General features: G+C 44.6%; 1 non-coding gene and 1 pseudogene across 1 annotated transcript; one reads left to right on the plus strand and one right to left on the minus strand.

The window, feature by feature from the left end:
* Positions 1-1903: 1903 nt before the first annotated feature.
* LOC111536378 lies at positions 1904-3518 on the minus strand (annotated as a pseudogene).
* A 5825-nt stretch (positions 3519-9343) lies between these two features.
* On the plus strand, positions 9344-9450 carry LOC111536449. Its single transcript, XR_002729738.1, has one exon. It is a non-coding gene; the product is annotated as a U6 spliceosomal RNA (small nuclear RNA).
* The last annotated feature ends 2296 nt before the right edge of the window (positions 9451-11746 follow it).

The following is an 11746-nucleotide window of genomic DNA, read 5'->3' on the forward strand; positions in this document are numbered from 1 at the left end:
TCCACACCATATAATTCCTTTTATATTAAATTCTAGAAAATGCAAACTAATCTGTAGTGACAGAAAGCAGATAGGGGTTCAAGGAGAAGAGAGAGACCACCGTAGGGGGATAGATACGTTCATTACCTTGAGGGCTGACATGAATTTAAGGGTATATACATATATCAAAACTTATACTTTTTTTGAGATGGAGTCTTGCTCTGTCACCCAGGCTGGAGTGAAGTGGTGTGATCTTGGCTCACTCAAACCTCCACCCCCCAGGTTCAAGCAATTCTCCTGCCTCAGCCTCCCAAGTAGCTGGGACTATAGGCGCGTGCCACCACGCCCGGCTAAGCTTTGTATTTTTACTAGAGACGGTTTCTAGCCATGTTGACCAGGCTGGTCTCAAACTCCAAATCTCAGGAGATCCACCCATCTTGGCCTCCCAAAGTGCTAGGATTACAGGCGTGAGCCACTGCTCCTGGCCTCAAAACTTATGCTTTAAATAGAGGCAGTTTATTGTTACGTCAATAAGCTTGGTTTTAAAAAAACTAATGAACTATATCATATTTTTCTTACAAAATTAGTCACAATAATTTTATTCATAGCAAAAATGGGGACCCCCCCCCCTTTTTTTTAATAGCCATTTTGCTCATGGTAGGGCATAAGGCCATACCTTTTAGCTATAAAGTTTTAGTTACCTGATTGGGTTAACCAGAAACCTGCAACCCTACTCAAGTGGCAGACTAAACTCTCTTTATCCCTGAATTCCTTAAATATTCTATTTTATCCTGTATCTTCTATTTTTATCTGGCTATAACTCATAGTCATGAGCTGGTAGAGTTGGATTTGAACCCAGATCTCCCTGAGCCCAGAGTGTGGTCTGTGATCCACCATGATATGCTGATTTTTTGTGTGTGTGATGGTCTCACTGTATCGCCCAGGCTGGAGCGCAGTGGCGCAATCTTGGTTCACTGCAACCTTTGCCTCCTGGGTTCAAGAAATTCTCCCGCCTCAGCCTCTCGAGTAGCTGGGATTACAGGCGTGCACCCCCATGCCTGGCTAAGTGTTTTGTTTTTGTTTTTGTTTTTTGCCCTCTCATCCCATTTATTAAAGAAACAGTAAGAAAAGATACAATGCAGGAAAACCACCAACCATCCTTTCACAGCAGGCTGAACGAAGCACAGTGATTTCTTCCCTTCATCCCCCTCACCCTAATTCCCATATTCCCATCCACATCAGTTTAAATTTTGAGGTTCTTTGATTGGGAATACCAGTGAAGAGGGAGCTGGATGAGTAGAGGAGCCTTAAATCTGCCTACCTCTAAGTCCCAGGAGAAGGGAGCTGCAGGCCCAGTCAGTCAAGCAGAAACTGCATTTGGTGGGTCTTTGAAGTGGTTGTCCATCTCCCTGTTCTGTGTTCAAGCCCCCAGGGAAAGGTATGGTGGTAGAGGATGACCAGGTCCAAGCTGCCCAGGTCAGAGCTATGGAAGAATGGTCTGTTCACCAACGTCACATTTCTAGAGAGCAGCGAGCTGATTCTCCAATGGTGAGCAGGGGACTACATGTGAACTGGGACCTGCAGGCCAATGTATCCTTGAGGAAAAGTCCACAAGAACAATTCAAGAAACTAGTAAGAAACAATGCAGAAAACTGTGAGATGAAAGCACAGCAGGCTTCTGGGAGGCTGGAGATCCTTTCTCTCAAGGCCAGGATTATTCCCACCTGCCACAGTTCACATGCCAGAAATAACATCTCACCTTCAGTCAAGAAAAATGCAGAGGAAAAAGATGGCTCATTTGAGCTTAAGGCCCAGCTATGTTCTTCAGAATGTAACTCCACAACTACCCTTTTACCTAAGAGGTAGCCCCTGCTGAGAACCACGGTGCCTAGAAATTAAGGTGGTCCTGGAGGGAAAATGGTGTTTAAGGGAGTAACATTCCATTTGGGGACACTGCAGCCATTGGACCCCCTGGTCTGGGACAGCAGCTGGGTTTGTGCCAGGGAGGCTTCCCACTCTAGGAAATGGGACCAAACTCTTGCCTGCAGGGCCATTCATCCTTGGAAGGGAAGCTGGGTTGAGACCCAGGGTCCCAGTTGGCCTTGCGAAAGGAGCTGGGTTGATACCCATAGGGCCTGCTGGAGAAGAGCCCAGGTGCCCGGCAGCTGACCTGGAGAAAGTAACTTGACTGAGGCCTCATGGGCCGGTAGACCTTGGGAAGGTAGTCAGACTCGGACCCTGCAGGCCAGCGGTTCTTGGGAAGTTAGCTGGGTTGGGGCCAAGTGGCCCAGAGGCTCTTGGGAAAACTGTTGGATTTGAGCCCTGGAGGCCAGCGGACCTTTGGAAGGTAGCTGGATTTGATGTCAATGTGCCAGAAGACTGAGAGAAGGCAAATGAACCTGCTCCCCTGGGAAAAGGATTAGCATTTACCCCCATGGGGCTCTCTGGCCTAGAAATGAGCTGAATTAGGGTCTATGGAGCCAGGAGCCCTTGACATGGGAGATGGATTTGGCCCTGGAAGGCCAATTCCACAAGAGCCAGGACCCGAGTTTGGGCCCATGGGGCCAGGTACTCTTGCCATGGAAGATGGGCTTGTGCTCATGTTTCCAGAACCCTGTGACAAAGAAGCTGAATTTGCTCCTAAAAGACCTGCTGCTCTTAGAATGGGGACAAGATGGAGGCCTTGAGGTCCAACCATTCTTAAGACCAGGTCCTGTGCCCAAGAGACCACCTGCTCTGGCATCTAGATTAGGGCCCGGGCCCAGGCCACTTGGTCTTGGATTGGGCCCAAGGCCTGGGCCTGGAAACACACCTAACCTGGGGGCAGGGTTTGTCCCTAAAAAGCCTGATCTCAGATTGGGGTTAGGTCCTGGGCCCAGGCCAACTGGCCTAGAATTGGGAGGACAATTCCTGAAGGTCAACAGAACACCTGCTCTCAGGTTAGGTCCAGATCTAGGGCCCATGGGACCACCACTTCTGGGGTCGGGACCTGCCCCCAGGAGACCACCTGCCCTTAGGTTGGACATAGGACCTGGTCCTGGGAGACCCCCTAACCTGGGGTTAGACAGAGGCCCGGGGCCTGGAAGAGCCCCTGTCCTAGGATTTAGGGTGGGGACTCGTCTCAGGCCTGGCCCCAAGAGGCCACCAGGCCTTGGGAAAGAAACTGCACCTGTGCCAGTGGGATTCATCCCTCCTGGAAAAGAAGCTATGCTTGGGTCACAAGCACCAGCCGCTGGATTTGAAGCCAATGAGCCTGATGAAGCTGGAAAAGGAAATGGGTTCCTTGGAAATGGGGCCAGATTTCCACCAAGAAAACCGGCCGCCATAAGGAAGGGATCCGAGTTCACACCCAGTGGGTGGCCTATGTTCAGAACAGGACCCCACTGTGGTCCCAGGGAACCGTCCAGCCGTCCTAGAGGTGGCAGCTGAGCACGAGTCCAGGGAGTTGGCCGCTCTCTAGGGAAAATCCGAGGCTCTTTCATACTTTCTTGGGAACGCTGCTGATAATGCGCTTGGGGCAGGTTTTGAAAAGGATCCTGTCTTTGATGAGTGCTCTCACCAGGTACCAAGTGCCAGTCTCGCGGCCAAGCTCATCACAGTCCTGATACCCAAGAGTGTGTTTGACAAGGACTGCAAGGTTTCTCCAGGTGGATAATTTTCCCATACAGGATCAGCACAGGGATTCCCTGGAGATAACAATTTGCACCATGAGCTTTCTGTCTTTAAAAAGCAAGTGGAAACATACTGCAATGGCGGCCGCCTAGTGCGGCGCCGCGGGGCCAACGGGGGACAACTGAACCTCCCACTGCAGCCGCTGCCGCCTGGGAGCACTGCCTGCGCCAGTTTTTTGTATTTTTAGTAGACACAGAGTTTCACCGTGTTGGCCAGGCTGGTCTCGAACTCCTGACCTCAGATAATTCTCCCGCCTTGGCCTGTAATCTCAAAGTGCTGGGATTAGAGGCGTGAGCCACTGCGCCGGGCCAATATTGGGAAACCCAACAGGGTGAAACCCTGTCTCTACTAAAAATACAAAAATTAGCCCGGCCTGGTAGCTGGTGCCTGTAATCCCAGGTACTTGGGAGGCTGAGTCCTGAGAATCGCTTGAACCAAGGAGGTGGAGGTTGCAGTGAGCAGAGAACGCACCATTGCACTCCAGCCTAGGGGTCAAGAGCGAAACTCTGTCTTAAAAAAAAAAAAAAAAAAAAAAGAAAGAAAGAAAGAAAAGAAAAGAAAAAAAAGACACTTTATTTCTATCACCTACTACAGTGCTAGACAGAATCTGGCACATAGCAGGTACTCAGCCAAGAGTTAATTAATGGATATACCACAGCATTTCAGGACCACAAAGTGTATTCTGTAACATTTTATGCATTCTCAGTTTCCATATATTTACCTCTAAAATCAGTTAAAGTATGTCTGCTAAACACTGGTTGGCAAGATAAGAGCAAAAGGTGATAGCTATGTTACTATTAAGAGTAAAGAAAGCCAGGTGCAGTGGCTCATGCCTGTAATTCCAGAACTTTGGGAGGCTGAGGTGGGAGGATCGCTTGAGCCTAGGAGTTTTGAGAGCAATCTGGGTAACATAGTGAGACTCTATCTCTACAAAAAATTAAAAATTAGTTGGGCGTGGTAGCATGCACCTGTAGTCCCAGCTGCTCAAGAGGCTGAGGTCAGAGGTTTGTTTAATCCTGGGAGGATGAGGCTGTAGCCTGGAACCTAGGCAATAGAAAGAGACCTTGTTTAAAAAAAAAAAAAAGTACAGAGGTCTGCAATATACAGTACAGTCATGGATTTCAATTAACCACAGCTCTTTGACACATATTGTTCACTGAGACGGTCTTGAAAAGAATCAAATATTGGTTTGTTTTGAATATATTATGGTTCTTTTTTCCCTTCCAGTTTGCTGAGTTTGGAAAACAAAAGGAGTTTCACTTTCAAGTCAAATGAGCTCACTATACTGGTTTTTAAAATTTTGTTTTTGTTTGTTTTATTGCTTTTGTTTCTTAGTAAATTAGTTCAGTTCATTTTAATTTTGGTTCTCAGCTTATGCCAACATGTAAGTTTCATGTGAATTAGCTTTAATCTCAAGATTTCTTCAGTGTACTTCATTTAGATGTTTGACTTAAAAATCCAAGTAAAGTTTAATACAAACAGGAAACAACTATCAGTGGAAATGAAATTTGATTTTTTTTTTTTTTTTTTTTTTTTGAGACAGAGTCTCGCTGTGTTGTCCAGGCTGGAGGTGCAATGGTGTAATCTCGGCTCACTGCAATCTCGGCGTCCCGGGTTCAAGTGATTCTCCTGCCTCAGCTTCCCAAGTAGTTGGGATTACAGACTCCTGCCACTACGCCTGGCTAATTTTTGTATTTTTAGTAGAAATGGGGTTTCACCATGCTGGCCAGGCTGGTCTCGAACTCCCAACCTTGGGCAATCCACCTGCCTCAGCCTCCCAATGTGCTGGGGTTACAGGCATGAGCCACTGTGCCCGGTGACATTTTATTCTTAAAAATATCAATGGCTAAAAAGAAATTGTCTTTTTTCTTGTCTGTTTTGAATTTTCTTGGTTATTACACTGTGCCTTTAAATCAGCCAAATTGACATTAAGTTGTATTTGGGGCCGGGCGCGGTGGCTCAAGCCTGTAATCCCAGCACTTTGGGAGGCCGAGATGGGTGGATCACGAGGTCAGGAGATCGAGACCATCCTGGCTAACACAGTGAAACCCCGTCTCTACTAAAAATACAAAAAACTAGCCGGGCGACGTGGCGGGCGCCTGTAGTCCCAGCTACTCGGGAGGCTGAGGCAGGAGAATGGCGTGAACCCGGGAGGCGGAGCTTGCAGTGAGCTGAGATCCGGCCACTGCACTCCAGCCTGGGCGGCAGAGCGAGACTCCGTCTCAAAAAAAAAAAAAAAAAGTTGTATTTGGGTAGCAATTTCTCCGTGTGTGGTGATGTGGTAGGGGAAGCTGAGTTAGTGGCATTTGAATTAGGACAGTTTGTTGTGTTTTGTTTTATTTTTTATTGTGTGAGACTTTCTCTGAAATTGCCTCACTTTTAGCATCCACAGCCTCTAGGTACTAATTGCCGTAAGCAACTCTCAGTCATTATGACAACCCAAAACATGCCCATTTATAACACATGTCCAAGTGTTCTCTAGGTGGGGGCCCACCTGTTGAGGGCCATTGAGGAATAAATATACCCACTATTCAGAATACCTACATATTCTGGTTTCAATTCAGCCACTAGCTATAAGATTTGACCTTCCAGTGCCTATATTTCTGTCTATTACAATTATGTGGTTGAAAAATACCCTAGGCCTCAGGGCCATAAATGATTTATTTGACTCTGGGGAACAGTCCATTTGAACTTCTTTACATACATAGATTTTGTCTAATTTAATAGAGTTTTTTTTTCAGAATTGAAAGCACATGGAAAAGTAAAAAGAAACAAACAAAAATATTGAATTTTCACTTAATTATTTGGTACTCAGGAATTAATAGACCACCACCATGGCCACTCCTGTCACCAGGTTGCTGTTAGATGAGCGTACCACTGAAAAGTTATTAATGAAATTGAATACAGGTTATTATATCATTATCAGTTGATCACCATTCATTTTCTTTTTTGTTTGTTTTGTTTTGTTTTGTTTTGCTTTGTTTTGTTTGAGATAGAGTCTCACTCTGTCACCCAGGCTGGAGTGCAGTGGCGCCATCTTGGCTCACTGCAACCTCTCCCTCCTGGGTTCAAGCAATTCTCCTGCCTCAGCCCCCTCCAGTAGCTGGGATTACAGGCACCCGTCACCACACCTGGCTAATTTTTGTATTTTTAGTAGAGATGGGGTTTCACCATGTTGGCCAGGCTGGTCTCAAACTCCTGACCTCAAGTGATCCGCCCCCCTCGGCCTCCCAAAGTGCTGGGATTACAGGCGTAAGCCACCCACTGTGCCTGGTCTGATCACCAGTAATTGTCAAAAAGTTCCATTATGAAATTGGGGTATGAAGGGTGAATTAAAAAGAGGAAACAAATATGAATGAAGCTACCTTCGTAAGTCAATGTTGTTTTCAATGAGATGTCCACGGAGCTGCCACACATAAGGATTCATTTTATTCTCATTATTTATTATGAGTATTTCAAAAATAGAGCAAAGTGAGTCCCAGCTACTCAGGAGCCTGAGGCAGGAGGCCCACTTGAGCCCAGGAATTCAATGCTGCAGTGTGCTATGCAGTCTGCAGTGAGCTAGACTCAGTTGAGTCTGTGAATAGCCACTATACTCCAGCCTGGGCCACATAGTAAAACCCCATCTCTAAATAAAATAAAATAAAGTAAAATAAAATAAAATAAACCAAAGCAGAAATAATAGGAAATTGAACATCCTTGTACTTACCAAGTAGTTTGAAAAATCATTAACCTTTTGCCACATTTGCTTCATTTCTGCACTGTTTTAAAGTACAGATATCGTGATATTTCACTTCTAAAAACTTTAACATTAATCTCTGTCTTAGTTCACCAGGCATGATGGTGCACGCCTGTGATCCCAGCTACTCAGGAGGCTAAGGCAGGAGAACTGCTTTAACCCAGGAGGTGGAGGTTGCAGTGAGTTGAGATAGCACCACTGCACTCCAGACTGGGTGATAGAGGGAGACTCTGTCTCAAAAAAAAAATTTCTTTTTTTTATTTCTTAGTTCCTTTGTACTGCTCTAGCAGAATACTATAGATTGTGTGGCTTATACACAACAGAAATTATTTCTCACAGTTCTGGAGGCTGGGAAATCCAAGATCAAGAAGATTCGGTGAGCGCCTTCTTCCTATTTCATAGAGAGCCATCTCTTTGCTGGGTCTTCACATGGTAGAAGGGGAAAGGGAGCTCTCTGGAGTCTCTTATAAAAGTACTAATCCCTTATACTGTGGAGTATTCATGGCTAAACCACCTCCTAACAACCTCACTTCCTCACACCATCACACTGGGGTTTAAGATTTCAACATATAAATTTTGGGGAGACACAAACATTCAGCCCATAGCTGAGATTTCACGGAGATTAATCCCAGCACTTTGGGAGGCTGAGGCGGGTGGATCACGAGGTCAGGAGATCGAGAGCATCCTGGCTAACACCGTGAAACCCTGTGTCTACTAAAAATACAAAAAAATTAGCCGGGCATGGTAGCGGGCGCCTGTAATCCCAGCTACTCCAGAAGCTGAGATCTTTTTCTTTCTTTCTTTTTTTTTGTTGTTGTTATTGAGGTGGATTCTCATTTTTTTTTTTTTTTTTTTTTTTTTGCTGAGGTGTAGCCCAGGCTGGAGTGCAGTGGTGTGATCTCAGTTCACTGCAAACTCCACCTCCCGGGTTCAAGCGATTCTCCTGCCTCAGCCTCCTGAGTAGCTGGGATTAGAGGCGCCTGCCACCATGCCCAGCTAATTTTTATACTTTTAGTAGAGAATGGGGTTTCGCCATGTTGGCCAGGCTGGTCTTGAACTCCTGACCTCAGATGATCCGCCTGCCTCGGCCTCCCAAAGTGCTGGGATTACAGGCATGAGCCACTGCACCCAACTAGACCTTCTTTTTTCTTATTTGATGACACTGACTTTTGGAAGAGAATGATCAAATATTTTGTAGCATGTCTCACGTTTTAACTTTGTATAATTATTTCTGTGTCATAACACTCAGATTGTTTCTCTTCTTGCAATTAATTTGTGAAGAGGAAGTTAGATCTAAAAGCTTGATTAAGAATACTACATAGGTGATGTATGCTTTATATATATCACATCGTAGGAGGCACTTTTTGGTTTGTTTGTTTTTGAGAAGGAGTTTTGTTCTTGTTGCCCAGCCTGGAGTGCAATGGCGCAATTTCGGCTCACTGCAACCTCCGCCTCCCAGGTTCAAACGATTCTCCTGCCTCAACCTCCCAAGTAGCTGGGGTTACAGGCGAGCACCACCACTCCCAGTTAATTTTTTAATTTAGTAGAGACGGGGTTTCATCAGATTGGTCAGGCTGGTCTTGAACTCCTGACCTCAGGTAATCCACCCACCTCCGCCTCCCAAAGTGCTGGGATTACAGGTGTGAGACACTGCACCCAGACAGGAGGCACATTTTTTTAATGTGTCTATTATTAATGATGCTAACTTTGTTCATGGAATTAAGGTGTTTTTTGCTTGTTAAAGGACAATTTTTGATAAGGGTAATCCTTAGCAAGCTTAACTGGGAAAAAAAAAGGGTAAGCTCGGGACTCTCAAACAAATACAAAACGAACATATGCCAAAGACGTTATTTAGTTCATTAATTAGTGAGGAAACCAGTAAGATATTACAATTGGTTTCAAGGAAAATCCAAAAAGCAGACACATATACAGGCTGAATAAAAGTTGAAATGGGTGCTCGCTTCGGCAGCACATATACTAAAATTGGAACAATACAGAGAAGATTAGCATGGCCCCTGCGCAAGGATGAAAAAAAAAAAAAAAAAGTTGAAATGGATTTGCTCAAACTGGTCAATATCCATAGGGCAATAATCAACTGCACCTTTACTAGACAATTTCCATTTTTCTAAGGACGTGAATCACTTGCAGTGTTCTCAATATTCTAGAACTTATAAGCTTGAAAAATAGCTCAAAAATAATAAAAGGCCCAAAGACCCAATGGAATCAGATAACCTGGACAACATCTATTTTCCATTGAAGAATAGAATCTTTGATTCATTTCAAAGTCTTTCACGATTTTTTCCCACACCCTAAATCTTTTTATTACAACATTAACAGTTTTTACTTTTCAATCAGGGAGTCATCTGTGGAGTCATACTTAGTGCCATGGGAACATCCAGTTTCCAGGATGTAGGGGAGATGTAATGGTTTTGTGTAGTGGTTTTAACACTCATTGATAATTTTTGTCTGAATCAGTTATTTCACTGAGGGTAGCAAAATGGGGATTGTTGTTTTTTTTTTTTTGAGACCAAGTTTCGCTCTGTTGCCCAGGCTGGAGTGCAGTGGCCATGTTAACCAGGCTGGTCTCAAACTCCTGACCTCAAGTGATCCACCCATCTCGGCCTCCCCAAGTACTGGGATTACAGGCGTGAGCCACCATGCCTGGACTGGGAGTTGTTCCAGTTTTATTATTTCTTCTCCATTTATTAGCAGGCAGTCTTCAGAAAAGAAGAGTTTCCTTTTCAGCTAAGACCATTTTATTACCCCTGAAATACGATTCCTACGGAGAAGGCAAAACAGTTGCTTATATCATCTCCTTTAACAACCAATTTTCAGAATTGGGAGTATGTATAATAATTACCTCACAGGTTGAGAAATAAGGTTTGGTTTGGTATTGGGCTTTTGGTGTATTTTTTTTCTTATTTCATGTGTTTTGCTTAATTATATTCATTATTTTTTATGCTCAAATAATCACAAATTTAATCAGTGGGAGCCTCTTCAATCTAGTTCATTTATCTTTTCAATATGCTTTCATTAACCTTTTTTCTTTTCAAATGACAAGCTCTTTTCTGAAGCCTCCATTAATATTTGAGGATCTCCTTGCTTGTGGGAAAAAAAATTCACCAGAATGGTAAAACAAAAACAAAAAGAAAAGAAAAGAAAGAGAAAAAGCAAGAGAAGACAAAAAAATACCAGTATTGGCCAGGTGTGGTGGCTTATGCCTGTAATCCCAACACTTTGGGAGGCCGAGGCAGGCGGATCACGAGGTCAAGAGATCCAGACCATCCTAGCTAACACGGTGAATCCCTGTCTCTACGAAAAATACAAAAATTAGCTGGGTGTGGTGGTAGCTCCAGCAACTCGGGACCCTGAGGCAGGAGAATTGCTCCAACCCGGGAGGCAGAGGTTGCAGTGAGCCACTGCACTGCAGCCTGGCGACAGAGCGAGACTCCGTCTTAAACAAACAAACAAACAAAAAACCAGCATCAGAGATTAAGGAGGATTCACCACCATAGAGCCTACAGACATCTATGGTAACACAGACATCCTGGCTAGTTAAGCCAGGTGTGGTGGCTCACACCTATAATCCAAGCACTTTGGGAGGCTGAGGTGGGAGGATCACTTGAGGCCAGGAGTTCGAGAGACCAGCCTGGGCAACATAGGGACACCTTGTCTCTACAAAAGTGGCTTGTGCCTGTAGTCCCAGCTACTCTGGAGGCTGAGGCAGGAGAATCATTTGAACCCATGAAGCAGAGGTTGCAGTGAGCCGAGATCATGCCACTGCACTCCAGCCTGGGTGACAGAGCAAGACGTTGTCTTAAAAAAAACACACAAAGAAGGCTAGTAAGGAGACACTATGAACAGCTTTATTCCAATATATGTGTTAATACAGATGAAATGGAAAAATTCAATTTTATTGATCTTATTTCTTTTATTACTTTTATATATTTTTAAAATTTTATTGATCTTTTCAAAAAAACAGCTTTTGGTCTCATTCATTTTCTCTGTTTTTCTTTTATTATTTATATTTCTAATTAAAATGTAAAAGTTTATTTTTAGATATACAAGATAAGATATACAAGATATGGCCGGGGGTGGTGGCTCATGCCCATAATCCCAGAACTTCGGAAGGCCGAGGCGGGCAGATCATGAGGTCAAGAGATCAAGACCTTCCTGGCCAAGATAGTAAAACCCTGTCTCTACTAAAAATACAAAAATTAGCCGGGCGTGGTGGCAGGCGCCTGCAATCCCAGCTACTCACGAGGCTGAGGCAGGAGAATCTCTTGAACCCGGAAGGTGGAGGTTGCAGTGAGCCGAGATTTCGCCACTGTACTCCAGCCTGGCAACAGAGTGAGA

This window comes from Piliocolobus tephrosceles, chromosome 12 (assembly GCF_002776525.5).
Source record: "Piliocolobus tephrosceles isolate RC106 chromosome 12, ASM277652v3, whole genome shotgun sequence".
In the NCBI taxonomy this organism is placed as follows: Eukaryota; Metazoa; Chordata; class Mammalia; order Primates; family Cercopithecidae; genus Piliocolobus; species Piliocolobus tephrosceles.